The sequence below is a fragment of the Actinia tenebrosa genome, unplaced genomic scaffold (assembly GCF_029948245.1).
Source record: "Actinia tenebrosa isolate PJP-AT-01 unplaced genomic scaffold, QUT_ActTen_1.0 PGA_scaffold4__44_contigs__length_22323623, whole genome shotgun sequence".
Taxonomy (NCBI): Eukaryota; Metazoa; Cnidaria; class Anthozoa; order Actiniaria; family Actiniidae; genus Actinia; species Actinia tenebrosa.
Window position 1 is genome coordinate 16,306,456 of NW_028292581.1, and position 14,271 is coordinate 16,320,726.

The 14,271-nt window shown below is 37.1% G+C and overlaps 1 pseudogene; it reads right to left on the reverse strand.

The window, feature by feature from the left end:
- Positions 1-11,259: 11,259 nt before the first annotated feature.
- Positions 11,260-13,875, reverse strand: LOC148907264 (steroid 17-alpha-hydroxylase/17,20 lyase pseudogene; annotated as a pseudogene).
- Positions 13,876-14,271: the final 396 nt, after the last annotated feature.

The window sequence follows — 14,271 nt, forward strand, 5'->3', positions numbered from 1 at the left end:
AAGACAAGGAAAGTTTTGTACGGGACTTGGCACTCATCAAGAGGAGATCAATATCAAAGATCAAGGATATGTAATTGCCAAAAATATTTAACTGAACCTCATGTAGCTGTTAAGCAAAACAATTCTTACTATTGCACTTTTTTATTTTATTTGCAAGCTGTTGGCAAGAGACTTGATGAGCTGCTCTAAAGTCATGGAAAGAGAAGGTTGATGATTGGTCCAACCAAAATTCACTGAGGCTATTTGAAGAACAACACAAGTTCTAGAAAGAAAGCCCAAGAAAAGAAAAAGATTGCAGGCTTATGAAGAGGAAATGATGTTTTAGAAAACTCTTGCTGTGATTCTTGTCTTGAATGTTATATAAAGTTAACATATAGTACATACATATGATAATGCAGTAGCCCATACTTAGCTAAGTTATTTTAGGCTTTGTACATGTATGTTGCACAAAAATGTTTCAGTACAATTTGCAAGCAGGGAGGTATGATTTCCTTTAAACCTGGGATTATCAAATTATAAAGACTATGAGGATGCAAGCCTTGAAATGATCTTATACTGTAAGGTCATGTGTGTCAATTAAGGTTAACTAAAAATAAACCAAGATAGAATGGTTGTGCTCACTGAAATCCACTTACTTTTTATCAAAAGCTTAGATAATTGCTTTTCAAAACAAGCTGTTGTACTCTTACTCTGCCTGTGGGGTGTTGTATTTGAAATTTCTTCCAAAGTCTTATTATTTGTTTGTTATGTTTAAATAAATTGTATATAAATGTGTATTATTTTTTAGGTCTTTTCTGGTTGGAATGATATTGCCTTAGTAATGAGAAAGAAATTGTTCAAGAAGATGAGGAGCATTTAATTGATTTATTCGACATTCAGGTATTCTGCACACTGCAAGTTTGATGTTACAAAATGGGCATACTAAATAGATATATTCTGTTATATTATTTTGTTCATCACAGTGTAAAGAATGGGGCTTTCTCCTACGGGAGGTCTTTGGTTTGAAGCTTGGGACAGGAGATTATGGGCACATGGCCATTGAGCATGCCTCAATGCTCCTGAGAAACCATCGATCTATTGGTGCCATGTCAACTCAGGGCTTTGAATCAAGCCACAAAGTACACAGGCAACTCTATTTGAGAGCAAACATCCCATGATGTTTCAGAAGGCATATCATCAAGTAAGGGGACAAATAAAAAACTAAGAGCAGCCATCAAAGATATAATAAAAGTTATGAAACATGACAGCAATCATTCATTTAGTCATTTTGATCCTAAAATGTGCAAGATGATTTCTGACATAAAGTGGAACAGAGTTGAGCATTAATTTTGAAAATAGACTATGGGAAATAGCCATTTTGAAAATTAACTCTAGTCTGTGTTGTGTAAAGTACATATTCAAGTTTGTTTTCAATTTATGTTGTAAGTGACATTTATTTATCAAACACCCAAATTGGTTTTCTAATTTTTGATGACATGAATTATGCAGGAGAAAAATTAAATGATCTATTTTACAAACTGTTCATGTATGGAGTTAAACAAAAAAATCCTAGAAATTTAAATTATCTCCAAGTAGCAACTGCTGCTGCCATACAGGGCTGTCATATATCATGAAATATTTTTGAAAGTGTTTAACAAATTAGTGTCATGTGCTTATTTTGAGATAGTCGTTTTATTTATTTTACAGTTGATCAAATACTGACACACCAGTATGCTGAATATTTTCTCTTCCTGAGATTGTCCTTTCGCAAAGCACTAGAGTGTTTGAATAAAAGTAAGTATTTAAAGTGGAAGATTATTTGAAAGAGTGATTGTATTATAAATATATTGTTTTTTATTTGTTTGAAGGCTCAGCTTTTCACTTTTCTGGATGTTACTGGTCCCTAAAGCTGGGCTCTGAAAAGAAGAAGATGTGGACGAGTGAAGATATTTGGTGGATGTCACAAATGGATAGTTTGTTGACCTTGATTTTTGGGGTGGATTACCCAAGATATGCATATCAAAGGCAAAGTCTCCCAGTGGAAGCGTGAGAAATGGAGCATGCATTGTTCAAGAGGAAGATGTACCTTCCTATAAGTATGTGCATAATGAATGGGAAAAGTCATACCAACAAAGATTGCAAGAGTATAAGTCCCAATATGCATCACCCCAGAATCCTGGTCAGAGTCCCAGTCAACATGCAGCTCCACCTTCTCCAGTGTCACGCCAGAGTTCCAGCCAACACGCAGCTCCACCTCCTCCAGTGTCCACAACCACACTAAGCTCAACTAACCCACTCGAGTTATTGTGTAGAAATCCTGGTCTAACTCGTGGACAACTTGCTTCCCTGAACATTCCACCAGTGGCATATATCAAAGATTCTGATATCACACTTGTACAAAATATCCAGTGTAACAATCTTAAAGACCCTTTTTCCTTAATCTGCCGTCCTTCTGAAGCTGTAGTGGACAGGGCTCTAAAGTTGCTACGTGACCATGTACACAGTGGTGGTATTATAGGAGCTGATGACAATCATTCATTTGTTAGCTTGGGAACATTTGGTACTTTTACTGGTGAGGCACTGGAAGTAATTAAATCATTTTGTTTCGCAGCTGAGATCAAGCAAAAAGTCAGAGAAGAGCTTACATGGCTGGGTAGGGAAGACTCGGTTGTTAGAGAGACATTGCTGTCACTTCGTCCGCAGGAGGAGTTTCTTAATGTTAATGGCTTTCTAATGGATGCAAAAGATCTTAGTAACCTGGCTTGCGAGCGCTATGTAGATGGCTACACCATTGACATGTCATGTATGCTCTTTCTAAAGAAAAGCATACATGCATCAAGTATAGCATATCTTCCAAGCCACACATTTACCTGGGCAACAGCAGATCATGAGTTTCTTCTTAAGAAGCTGACTCCAATTATCAGCTTCCAGAGCACAAGTAAACTAGAGAAAGTGATTTGCCCTGTGCATGTTGGAGGGTGCCACTGGGGGATTTTATGCCTTGACTTTTCACAGGAAATCGCATACTATGATGATGGCATGCACATGGAACCACCAACCGACATATCAGCTGCTGTGACAAAGATAATGAAGGTTCTAACATGTCTTAGGCCTTCTATGTCATCCATTTTATGGTCTGGTGGAAAAGTGCCATTCCAAAGATTTGGAATGCCAAAGCAGCCAAGCTCAGGGGAAGGCAGCTCAAGTTGTGGCATTGGAGTCATCTTTGCAGCCAGAGATATCATTGAATACAGGCGGCCAGGTATTCCTAGTTTTAGTTGGTCTTTTAGTGATAGCTCAAAACTCAGGAAGAGAATCATAAATGAACTGATTTCTGCAAGAATTCATGCCAGTGGTCAATAGAATTTATTTTTTTTAGTAAGGCAACCACAATATTTTACATTGCACTCCATATATCTGTGAAATAATTAATGACCAACTATTTTGTTAAATAAGTAGAGTTTGCTAGAGCATGATCCAAACAAAGGCAAGTAGTGGTATTTGCTTTTGTATCTAGTGTTCTGCTCAATGAATATCCACAATTTTGTAAAAGCTAAACAAAACATTGGTTTTAATTGTCTTTCAGATATGTGGCACATACTCTAAAACTACATAAAACATGTATTTTGTTGTCAAAATGTGAGGAATTCATAGCTGTTTTAGCTTTTTATGAAATGTGTTTATACAAATGATGCAATTTATAGCAAATATATATAGGCATCTTAGAATGTACATATGTAAATACCATTGGTACTTTAAAATAATATTTTCAGGTAACTTTTTCAAAGCCTAAGTTTAATATCTGATAAATATTTGTCATTGAAAATTGTCATGATACTGTTGTCCTAAGTGCTGTTTGGCAACGGAAACACTTGGGTGACACGCCTGTGATTCTGTGATACAGATTTCATGACATGCTTCCATGAAATAATATTTTTTTCAGTGATTATGAAAAAAGGGCCTTATAAAAAGTCTTCAGGATCTAACTACCAACCATTGCATAGGAAGTAGGCATATACAGCAATCTATGGGTGCAAAAAAGTAAAAGAGCCACAAGGCTAAATATTTAGTCAATTTAGACTTATAAATAATAACCTACTGAGCATGATTTCTCAGTGGATACTAAATAATTTACCATAATAATTTCAATAAAGGTTGCCATTGCCAAAAGTAAAAAGCTGAAAACCACAAAATCTCAGCTGCCAGGGCTTCAGACCAGACAACCTATTTCAGTATGCAGTACATGTATAAGAACCATTTTAGCTCAACTTGAAAAAAAGGTAGTTCTTTTATGTGGGTTCCAAACATATGTAGCAATTATGTATTTTAAAAGTCACTTTTTTCAATGAACATTCTGACAATTAGTCTTCCATGGCTCGTAAAACTGTACAGATTTGGCCACCAGATTAATTCTATTTCTCTGGTGGCTCTGCCCTGACCATAGCCGACCACCAGAGACGACTTAGAAGAAGCCCTTTTTCTTAGTACTCTTGGAATACTTGCTTTCGCTTTAGCTTGCTTGATTAAATCATCAGCAGTAAGCTCAATACTGCTTTCATGACATTCACTGTTCCCAGAAAAAATCACTTTGTCTTTAACTTCAACAAGGCCTTGTTCTTCCAATGCAATAAAAAAAGAATCTGAATCGAAGAGCTTGTATGAAATTTTCTGAGAGGCTGTCTTGTATGCGGGCTGTCCACAGTGCGACCTGTTTTGAACAGAGTTGACCTGTGCATTTAAGGTAAAAATCAAGTGCTGGAAGAAAGGCGTTGGAACTTGATGCGAGTCAATTCTGACCCATCGCCCTGAAATTAAAGATAAGTGTAAATCAGCCAAAGCTAACAATAATAAATAAGTTTATATGTTTTATAGTAATATAGCGAAGGTATGGTGGCTATTAAGATATCGGGAAATTTAAAATATGAAACTATTAAAAGCACCGTGCAGCATTCGCGTCCTTGTGTTATCAGATTTCCAACAGAGTCAAGTAAATACTTATTCAATGCTTGGGTGGTTTTATTGAATCTGAATAACCGTTGGGCTTTACTGAGACAACCCAAGACTAGCTATATTTGATATCAAAATAAGTCTATTAGCGAAACCGTGACGTCGTCGTTGACAATCCCGTTTTTTTAATTTAAACATATTTTATCGATACAATCCCGTTTTGCTTAGTGACCTTTTACACTTTAGGAAATAACCTTTGAAATTAAAAGAAGTATAGCCTACCTGGTAGACGGGGATGAAATAAGGAGTTCATTCTCTCCACTAAACCAGCAAGCCAAACTTTGTAGTTTTCAAAATTACAACTTGCCGACAAATCTTTGGACTCCGGAAGTGAAGCAATCGTGGAATCCTTGCAGTCTTTAAATACTGGCACAATGTTTTCCCACTCGGTTCCTGGGTGTTTAAGAACGAAGTGTTTCTTTAAGGTGGAGAAACTCTTGAAATTCTTAAGGCAAAAACCACACTCAATTACATACGTTGTGGCCATAACTTCTACAGTGAGTACAAATCAGCAGTATGCAATGGCAATAGTGTATCATGTCACATTCCGTCATATCCGCAACACAATTTTTCTGAGTGGGGGAGGGGTAGGCCAATGATTATCATAACGTCAGATTTAAAATTTTTGGAGCAAACCTACTTTTCAAGAACTTTTCTCTCCTTTAGCTTATAATTCTATTTGATTTTTATTAATTGATTGCATATTGGTATTTATTGTTTGATTCCTTTTATTTTTGGCTTGGTTCTTTTGTACTCGTAGGGAGGGGGGAGAGGAATATTCAGACTCGGTCACCACGCATTTCATTCCGTCAGTGGTATATCGTTGGATCATTTAATTATAATTCGCGGGCCATGCCTTAGCCATGTCTGAAACAAGCTCTCGAAAATCCTCACGATATTATTCAAGACCGCACACGAAAGAAGAAAGGAAGAAGCAGAAAAGGGAGAGACAGAAGAAGATAAATACAGAATTACGTCTTAAGAAGAGAGAAGAGCGACGACACAAGAGGATCAAATTGGATTGTCCATTAGACGGCGAATTTGAAGAGGGCCCTTTAACAAACCGTCGTGAAAAGCCCATTTCTGTACCCACATTGATTGCCAACGTTAATGAAAGTCATGTTGCTAATGAACATAAACAAGGGAAGGTCGATAGACCGAAAACGTCAGATCAAGCCACCACGTGCTCAAATAAACATTCCAAGAAAGATAGTACAAGTAGAGCAAAAAGTGAAGGATCGAGTTTGGAATCAAAGTTTGGAAATTACAGCAGAGGGAAACAAATGGTGACGCTGGCAAAAAAAATAGGGGGAAACTCATCTATTGAATCTGCTGCCTTTCAAAAACCTTCAGGTTGTATATACTTAGCGCGACAGCATTGCCCTTCGTATAATAAACGCCTTAGGAAGGACAATATTTCGGTGACAATACCAGTAAGAGAAGTTGATTATCGATTGATCTCGAAATGTTCAGATATCCCTGTAGGAAGTGGAAGTTTTGGAACCTGTTATCTTGCTCATTATCGCAACATAAAAGTGGCAGTAAAAGAAATGAAAAAGCGAAACCATTCTTTAACAGAAAAAGAGCGGTGCAGAAAGGAAGTGCTGCATGAGGCCAAAGTACTACATGCACTTGGGGATCATCCCAATTTGCCTCTTCTTTTGGGAATTTGCTCGGTCAAAGAGCCTTATTGCCTGGTACTGCAATTTCACGGAACCGAGAGGGAAAACCTAACTCTGGAGAAAGCCATTTATAACAAACTTATGAAGAAGACTCAAGTTGTTCAAGTGTTTCGCGATATTTGTCGCGCTCTTCAATATGTGCACGGAAGGGAATACCTCCACAACGATATCAAATCTAACAATGTTCTTCTCCAGCCCATTGGTGAAACATATCAACCAATTTTAATTGACTTCGGTAAAAGTAAGCTAATTGAGCAGGGAGAGAAACGTATCAGAAGTCAAAATGCAAGTTATTTGGCACCGGAAGTTGTGCAAGGACAAAGAGAAACCATTGCAAGCGATATTTTTTCATTTGGTAAAATGCTGCAGTTAGCTGTCTCTCGCCGAAGTTTTAGAGCGTCCTTTGAAAACCTAGTGACAAAAATAACATCAAATAACCCAAATGAAAGACCCTCAACGGAAGAAATAAATGTTTCGCTGGGCAGTCTTACAGAATAGGAGTAATTCTAGATACTGAGTACTCATTTCGTTATTCGTTTGTAAGTACAATGTTTAATCAATATTATATGCTGGTTTATATGCAGGATGTAGTATCGGGTTCACAAAAAGATATGTAAGTGCTGACACTTAATAAACATATTTCATTGAGATACCCTGTCGGGCTTTATTAAGTTTGCAACACCTTCAAACCACAAGAATGCGAACTTGCGGTCGATTTGCGAGGCCTTCAAATCCTTGCAAAACCAGATTGAACGGGCCGGGGCTCGTCATGAAGAGCGACTTTCTGTAAGAGTCGACCAAACATCGGCACAAGTCAAAAAATCGATTTCGCTCATATTTGGTTTTTAGATAGCCCTTAGTGTAAAATAAATCGAGGTGTTGTTAGTTTTGAAAAAAAAAATTTTTTTCCCACGAAATTTACGAAAATAGATTTCGCCCAAATGCAGGGGGAAAATGACCGACGAGGTCAAGGAATTTAGTACAAAAATAAGCGCATCCTACAGCTAAACTACTTAACAATTTTTTCGGTTGGTACTTCTTACCGAAGGAATAGGTATTCCTCTTGCTTTTCGTTGTATTTATTCTAGAATATTTGGCGATTTAAGATTCGAAATAATTTTTCTACCGTGTACACTTTTTCCAAAGTTTAAAAATGCAAATTAAGGCCTTAAAATACTGCTTATAAAAACTATGTGCGGAGATACCAAATTATTCAAAACCTACACCCAGAGGATTATCTAATGTATTTCTATCAGATTGAAAAGAAAAATCTCTGGGCAAATCATTTTTAGCTTTCCGTTGAGGTCTTTTTACGATCTTTATTTCGTGATATTTCAACCGTAAACAGCTTGTTGCGTTACCTCCACCGACGTGACTATAATTTTAATTGCAATCATTCCATCGCTGAATTTTGCTAAAACTAGGGGATCAAACCGAGAAAAAGACATCATAGTAATATCCAACACATTTCAATTGCGAAATATTAACTTATTTTATCACATACTTTTTAACTCATTCTATTGCGTGACACAAAGCATGCTTTGTCAGTAAAATGAACACGCAGATGAAAATCGAACAATAACTTTCAAACTAAATATATCAGTGAACTAACTTTATTTTATTTAGCAGCTCTTTCATTGGATTTTCAAAATATGGTTTTACTAATCCAGTAGCATTTAATAATAGCAATTTCCTTCAATAAACATTGTTTTGATAATGCATGAAACTAACATTGAGTTGACTGCCGCAATGATTAAAATCACGTGCCATCTTTCCATGGGAAAGTTCAGCAAGCACTGTATAAACATGGAAGTGGTTTGTTCGTTTTAATAGTTCTATAGTTGGAGGTCCGTGTAGCTATGATCGAAGAGACAGAAATAAGTCAGTCGAGTCGTTACCCGTCAAACGCAAGAAGCTATATCAGATAAGCTCGAACAAATAGGCAAGTCCTGTTCCTGCTCTTGAGATAAAGCTGGTATAGATGAAATTGCTTCTCGGCTTCTAGTGAAGAAGATATATGAAAACTGCATTCTGACGAAAATACGCACATTGTGGTAGTTAGTCCTCCTACGTAATACTTTTGACATTTGGTAAATAACGCTAACTTGATAAAAGTATCCTATATTCAATAACAAATACCAATACCCCAAAGGAGGGTTTGACATTGATTATTTTTTAAAATATTTTTCCTTGTTGTGTCATCGTGTTGAATAATTAAAGTAATCTTTCACACCAACCCAGGCATCCATCTCTCTCGCTGGAGTACTTCCCGGTAACTTCGACCGAGAAGTACTGGAGCAAGTCTAAGACCTATATCAATTATCGTTTCAGAGATAAATGTATATACTTATTTCAATAAAGTTAGTCACCAAAAACCTAGAAAGCTGGGATCACTGATATGAGCATCATGGGAAACTTTTCATATCAAAAAAGCATATATATATATATAAAGCTTTTTTGATAAAAACTGCAGCTCGATGATGCTCAGAAGAGGTGAGACTATAACCCGTAAAAGAATCACAAGTCCATGAACAGTTATCAAGCGGTTGAACGTGTAAAATGAATCTACCCATAATCCTTGTCGGCCTCAGCTTTATAGCTTTTCAGGTGACTAACTTTTTTGAAATAAGTGTATAAACTTTTATAGACAGACAAACATATTTTATTTGGCGTTTTGTACATAGTTGCACATCAACTTAGTTCCAAATAAGTTAGAGTGCTCACACTAAATCCGTGAAACAAATGCTAATTTTTAGCACTAAATAGTGATAATTAAACAATAGAAAACAAAGGATTCTGTATGAAATAGTACTAATTAGTACTATTTAATGTTCAGGGTTTTAGTGCGTGCACTCTACGAGTATATACGTATGTTTATGTATGTGCATAATATCTATATTCACATATTCCACACATACACGTCATACGTACATATATATTCTGTATATATAAATGTTCATATAATTATTTCGATAAAATGCGTTACTAATCCCAATCATCTTTATGCAATATTATAAAAGTATTGATTTTTATTTGTTTTGTTGTTTTTGTTATATAAGGCTGCGTTCATAATGTATGGCAGAGGGGGGTGGTGGGGGGGGGGGGGGGGGTGGCAGGTAGAAGTTTGAAATGTCCAGAATAATTCTCAACATCCCCCTTAAAGTTATGCAAAAAAATACGGTTCCCCCTAAGCAAGGCTTGTAGCTTCTTTCAAAAATTGTGCATCCCCTACTCCTTTTTCCTACCAAAATTTTCCCGATCCCCCCTCAATTTCACCTGCCCCCCCCCCCCTCCCCCTCCCCCTCCCCCTCCCCCCCTTTCATACATTATGAACGCGCAGCCTAATTTAAGTTATTTACACGAGCGAATTTTGCTGGTTGGCAACACGCACCATTTTTATGATGTTAATATATGTTGAATGTTTGGAAATGTTCTGCATCTAAATGAGGACAGTTCAGCTGTTTCAAAGTCACGCTGAAGATCTTGTGAAAGCATATATCAATCGCAAAAATGTGAGATTGGAACCGGTTTAGCTCACATACTTTTTACCGACAAAGCATGCTTTATGTCACGCAATAGAATGAGTTAAAAAGTATGTGATAAAATAAGTTAATATTTCGCAATTGAAATGTGTTGGATATTACTATGATGTCTTTTTCTCGGTTTGATCCCCTAGTTTTAGCAAAATTCAGCGATGGAATGATTGCAATTAAAATTATAGTCACGTCGGTGGAGGTAACGCAACAAGTTGTTTACGGTTGAAATATCACGAAATAAAGATCGTAAAAAGACCTCAACGGAAAGCTAAAAATGATTTGCCCAGAGATTTTTCTTTTCAATCTGATAGAAATACATTAGATAATCCTCTGGGTGTAGGTTTTGAATAATTTGGTATCTCCGCACATAGTTTTTATAAGCAGTATTTTAAGGCCTTAATTTGCATTTTTAAACTTTGGAAAAAGTGTACACGGTAGAAAAATTATTTCGAATCTTAAATCGCCAAATATTCTAGAATAAATACAACGAAAAGCAAGAGGAATACCTATTCCTTCGGTAAGAAGTACCAACCGAAAAAATTGTTAAGTAGTTTAGCTGTAGGATGCGCTTATTTTTGTACTAAATTCCTTGACCTCGTCGGTCATTTTCCCCCTGCATTTGGGCGAAATCTATTTTCGTAAATTTCGTGGGAAAAAAATTTTTTTTTCAAAACTAACAACACCTCGATTTATTTTACACTAAGGGCTATCTAAAAACCAAATATGAGCGAAATCGATTTTTTGACTTGTGCCATGAAAGTTCGATTTTGGTCGATCCTTACAGACAGTCGCTCTTAAGAATAACTTTTTCCAAGAGAACGACATGACCAAAGACAATGACATATGTCGATGAAAAATTGAGGAAAAATTATACAAATTCGATGGCGTAGCGATTGCATGATCAAGCGCCCGCACTTTTAATGAAATGTGATTGGCTCTTAAATTTGTCGAACTATAACTATCCAAATAATGATAAAATAGAACACTCTATCAACCAATCAGATTCGAGGAAATCATAAAAGCTATGATTATTTATTTAAAAGGTACCTATAGTCTAATGAAAATCTTGGTTTATTGTTTCCATGCAGAACACTCTAGTTTTACATGGTTATCTTGGTACACGTACACAACTATATCCATAGTGCTTACCTCAATATTAGCGCGCGCTAAATCTATGAAATGAATTAAACTTTAAACCGTACATGAGTAAATATATGTTTGTATATCATAAAATGCGAATATACTTCGTTTGGTTTCCATGTGGCTCAACTAGAATTTTTGTACGACCTTATAAGATATATATATATGATTTATAAGACTGCAGTGAGATGAGATATCATCATGGGTCAACATACTCCAGTTTCAAGTTCTCTCTTCTCATCCGTAGTCTCGGTGTTGTATACGAAATCACTTTTTATGTATTAAAATCACTCGGCGGATACTCCACCGCGCCGGTCACTGCAAGTAGGGTTTTCCACAGTTATACATAGTTACGAAATCTGCTCTACTTATGTTGTCTAATAATGACTTCAACTATTCAGCTTTAATTTTTTGAGGCCATAGCTGAGACTGTATTTTTCCTGATTTCTTATAGTTTTTCGACTATGCTTGTAAATAGCCATCTTGTTTGCCTCCCTTATACTATTTATTTTTTCTCGTATTTTTCTGATCTAGTTTTATATTAAAGCAGTCACTAGAGCATAAATTACTATGATTAAATCCATGCACCACAATCATCCACAATCGAAATAGTCACTGATACTAACAACCATGCATATTTGGAAAGTACTTATCGCAATTCACATGGTGAATGACTCTCTATCAGTGTAAGTTATGGACGTCATATCATCAGGTGGTCCTACAGTCAGTTAGTTTCTGGGCCTGATGCAAACATTGAAAGGTGCTGGTCTCATGACAATACCAAAGCTACTTTCAGTTGGCTCTGGAAGGACTTCTCCCTCAACTTGTCTTAGATTGAATTTCTGTAATATTTGCGAGGTAACCAAAAAAGCTTCCATCTTAGCCAACGTTTCTCCTGGGCAAGAACGATGTCCAAGACCAAATGCTAACATCCCTGCTCCAAAGTCTGCACAAAAATGGCCATTTTCATCAAGGAATCTTTCTGGCTTGAATTCCATTGGACTTTTCCACATCTCAGGATCACGATGTATAGCCCATAGGTTCAATATGACTGTTGTTCCTTCGGGGATTTGATATGGACCAAGACTTGTATTTCTTATAGTCTGGTGGGGTATTGCAAAAGGCATGGCGCTGCTGTAACGAAGAGCCTCGGTAAGAAACCCTTGTAGGTAAGGAAGATCTTGACGTTCACTCCATTTGGGCGCGCGGTTTCTGCCAATCACTTCATCCAGCTCACTTTGAATTCTTTTCTGCACATCCGGGTACTTGATGAGATAATACATTACCCATAATAAGTTGGTGGCTGGAGTCTCACTTCCGGCAATTAGTGCGTCATTCATGGTCATCATGATATGGTCGTCGCTCATGGCTACTTGCCCATGTAAAGGTTTAGCATCAGCTTCTTCAAGAAGTGCGTTTGAGAGGTTTCTGGCTGAATGCGTCTTTGCATCCTTTCGGTATGCATTCTTTTGTTGCTCATACTTTTTGTCAAGTATTCTGTCTCTTGCTATACAAGCCCTTTTCACCCTACTGATGATGTCAAACGGAAAATACTTCAAAAACGGAAAGGTGTCTAGAAAACTTGTCGCAGCGAGACTCTCTTGAAACACAGTGATGGCATCCATTAATTTCAAGAATTCTGAATCTCCTTCACTGAAGCGCTCTCCAAAAATAACAGAGATTACAATGTTACTCATAGCAAGAGCTGAATCAACGCGGATCGTACTGGTTTCTGAAAAGTTCCCAGTGTTCCCAATACGGCAAATAAGTTCCCGTGTCTCTGTACCAACTATGTCTTCTAGCTCGGACTTCCTTTCAAGTTCTTTCAAAGTTTTCATGACCACCTTTCGTTGTAGTTTCACCATGTCGCTGTACGTTTGAAAGCCAACTCCTTTCCCTCCTCTTGAGAATATACTACCAACATAATGTGGTGGTCGACCAGCGAAGTCTGTCCCTTTTTGTATCATGGCTTCTTTGGCGTTTTTGTAGTCGTTTATAACAATTACACGATTGCTTCCCATTTGTAGTCGGAAAACAGGGCCATACGTCTTGGAAAGCTCATAGAAATCCAAGTACGGTTTGCTGGAGAGCAAATGTAGGTTTCCTATTATTGGCAGAGGAAACGGTCCTGGTGGAAGAGACTTGGACGTCAAATACTCAGAAACCAAAAAGTATATTAGATAAAATGCCAAGAGAACCACGCAAGCCACAAGTAGCATCATCTTAGAGACGAGTCAAAGCTGCCTGAAGTGTTCAAAACAACTGGTTAATAGAGAGACCAGAATAGCAATGAATGCCTCAGTCATTTTTAGTCATGTTTATCAACGCTTTCTGATTTGTTCACGGTTCACTGCTATCGACAAGCACTAGAGATTAATGAAGATTTTGCTCCTGCAAGCCTTACGTGTTTACAAGATATCATTCTGAGTACTTCAATGGGTCAGTTTGTTGAGAAAGCACCATATGACGGTTACTATCGATTCCTGTACTTGTCAATGCACATAACACGACAACTTTTCAAACTCATTTATATGCATATATATGTAACGAAGTCAACATTCAATAAGGTTAATCACTGCCGTGACGGGGATTTCAATATAAAATGGCATACAACTTTTGCTTTAATATCAATATTTTTCAGTAAAGCGCTCTCTTTACTGCTAAACTTAGTGCTAAATGAGATAACCCTGCATGTATACACATTGGCGATAAAATAAAAAGCTCAGGCTAGTTGAGTGCCAAATGAGATGTCAATGTTTACACATATTGTTGAAAATAGACAAATAAGTCAGATGTCATTTCCAAAACGATGAAAACGGTACAGTCCTTTTCTCCCCACCCACCCCCCCCCCCCCCCCCCAACCCAAAGCGTTTGAACTAGAACTTATTCAAAGGTTCTCAAAGCATCATACTTCAGTATTACCAGC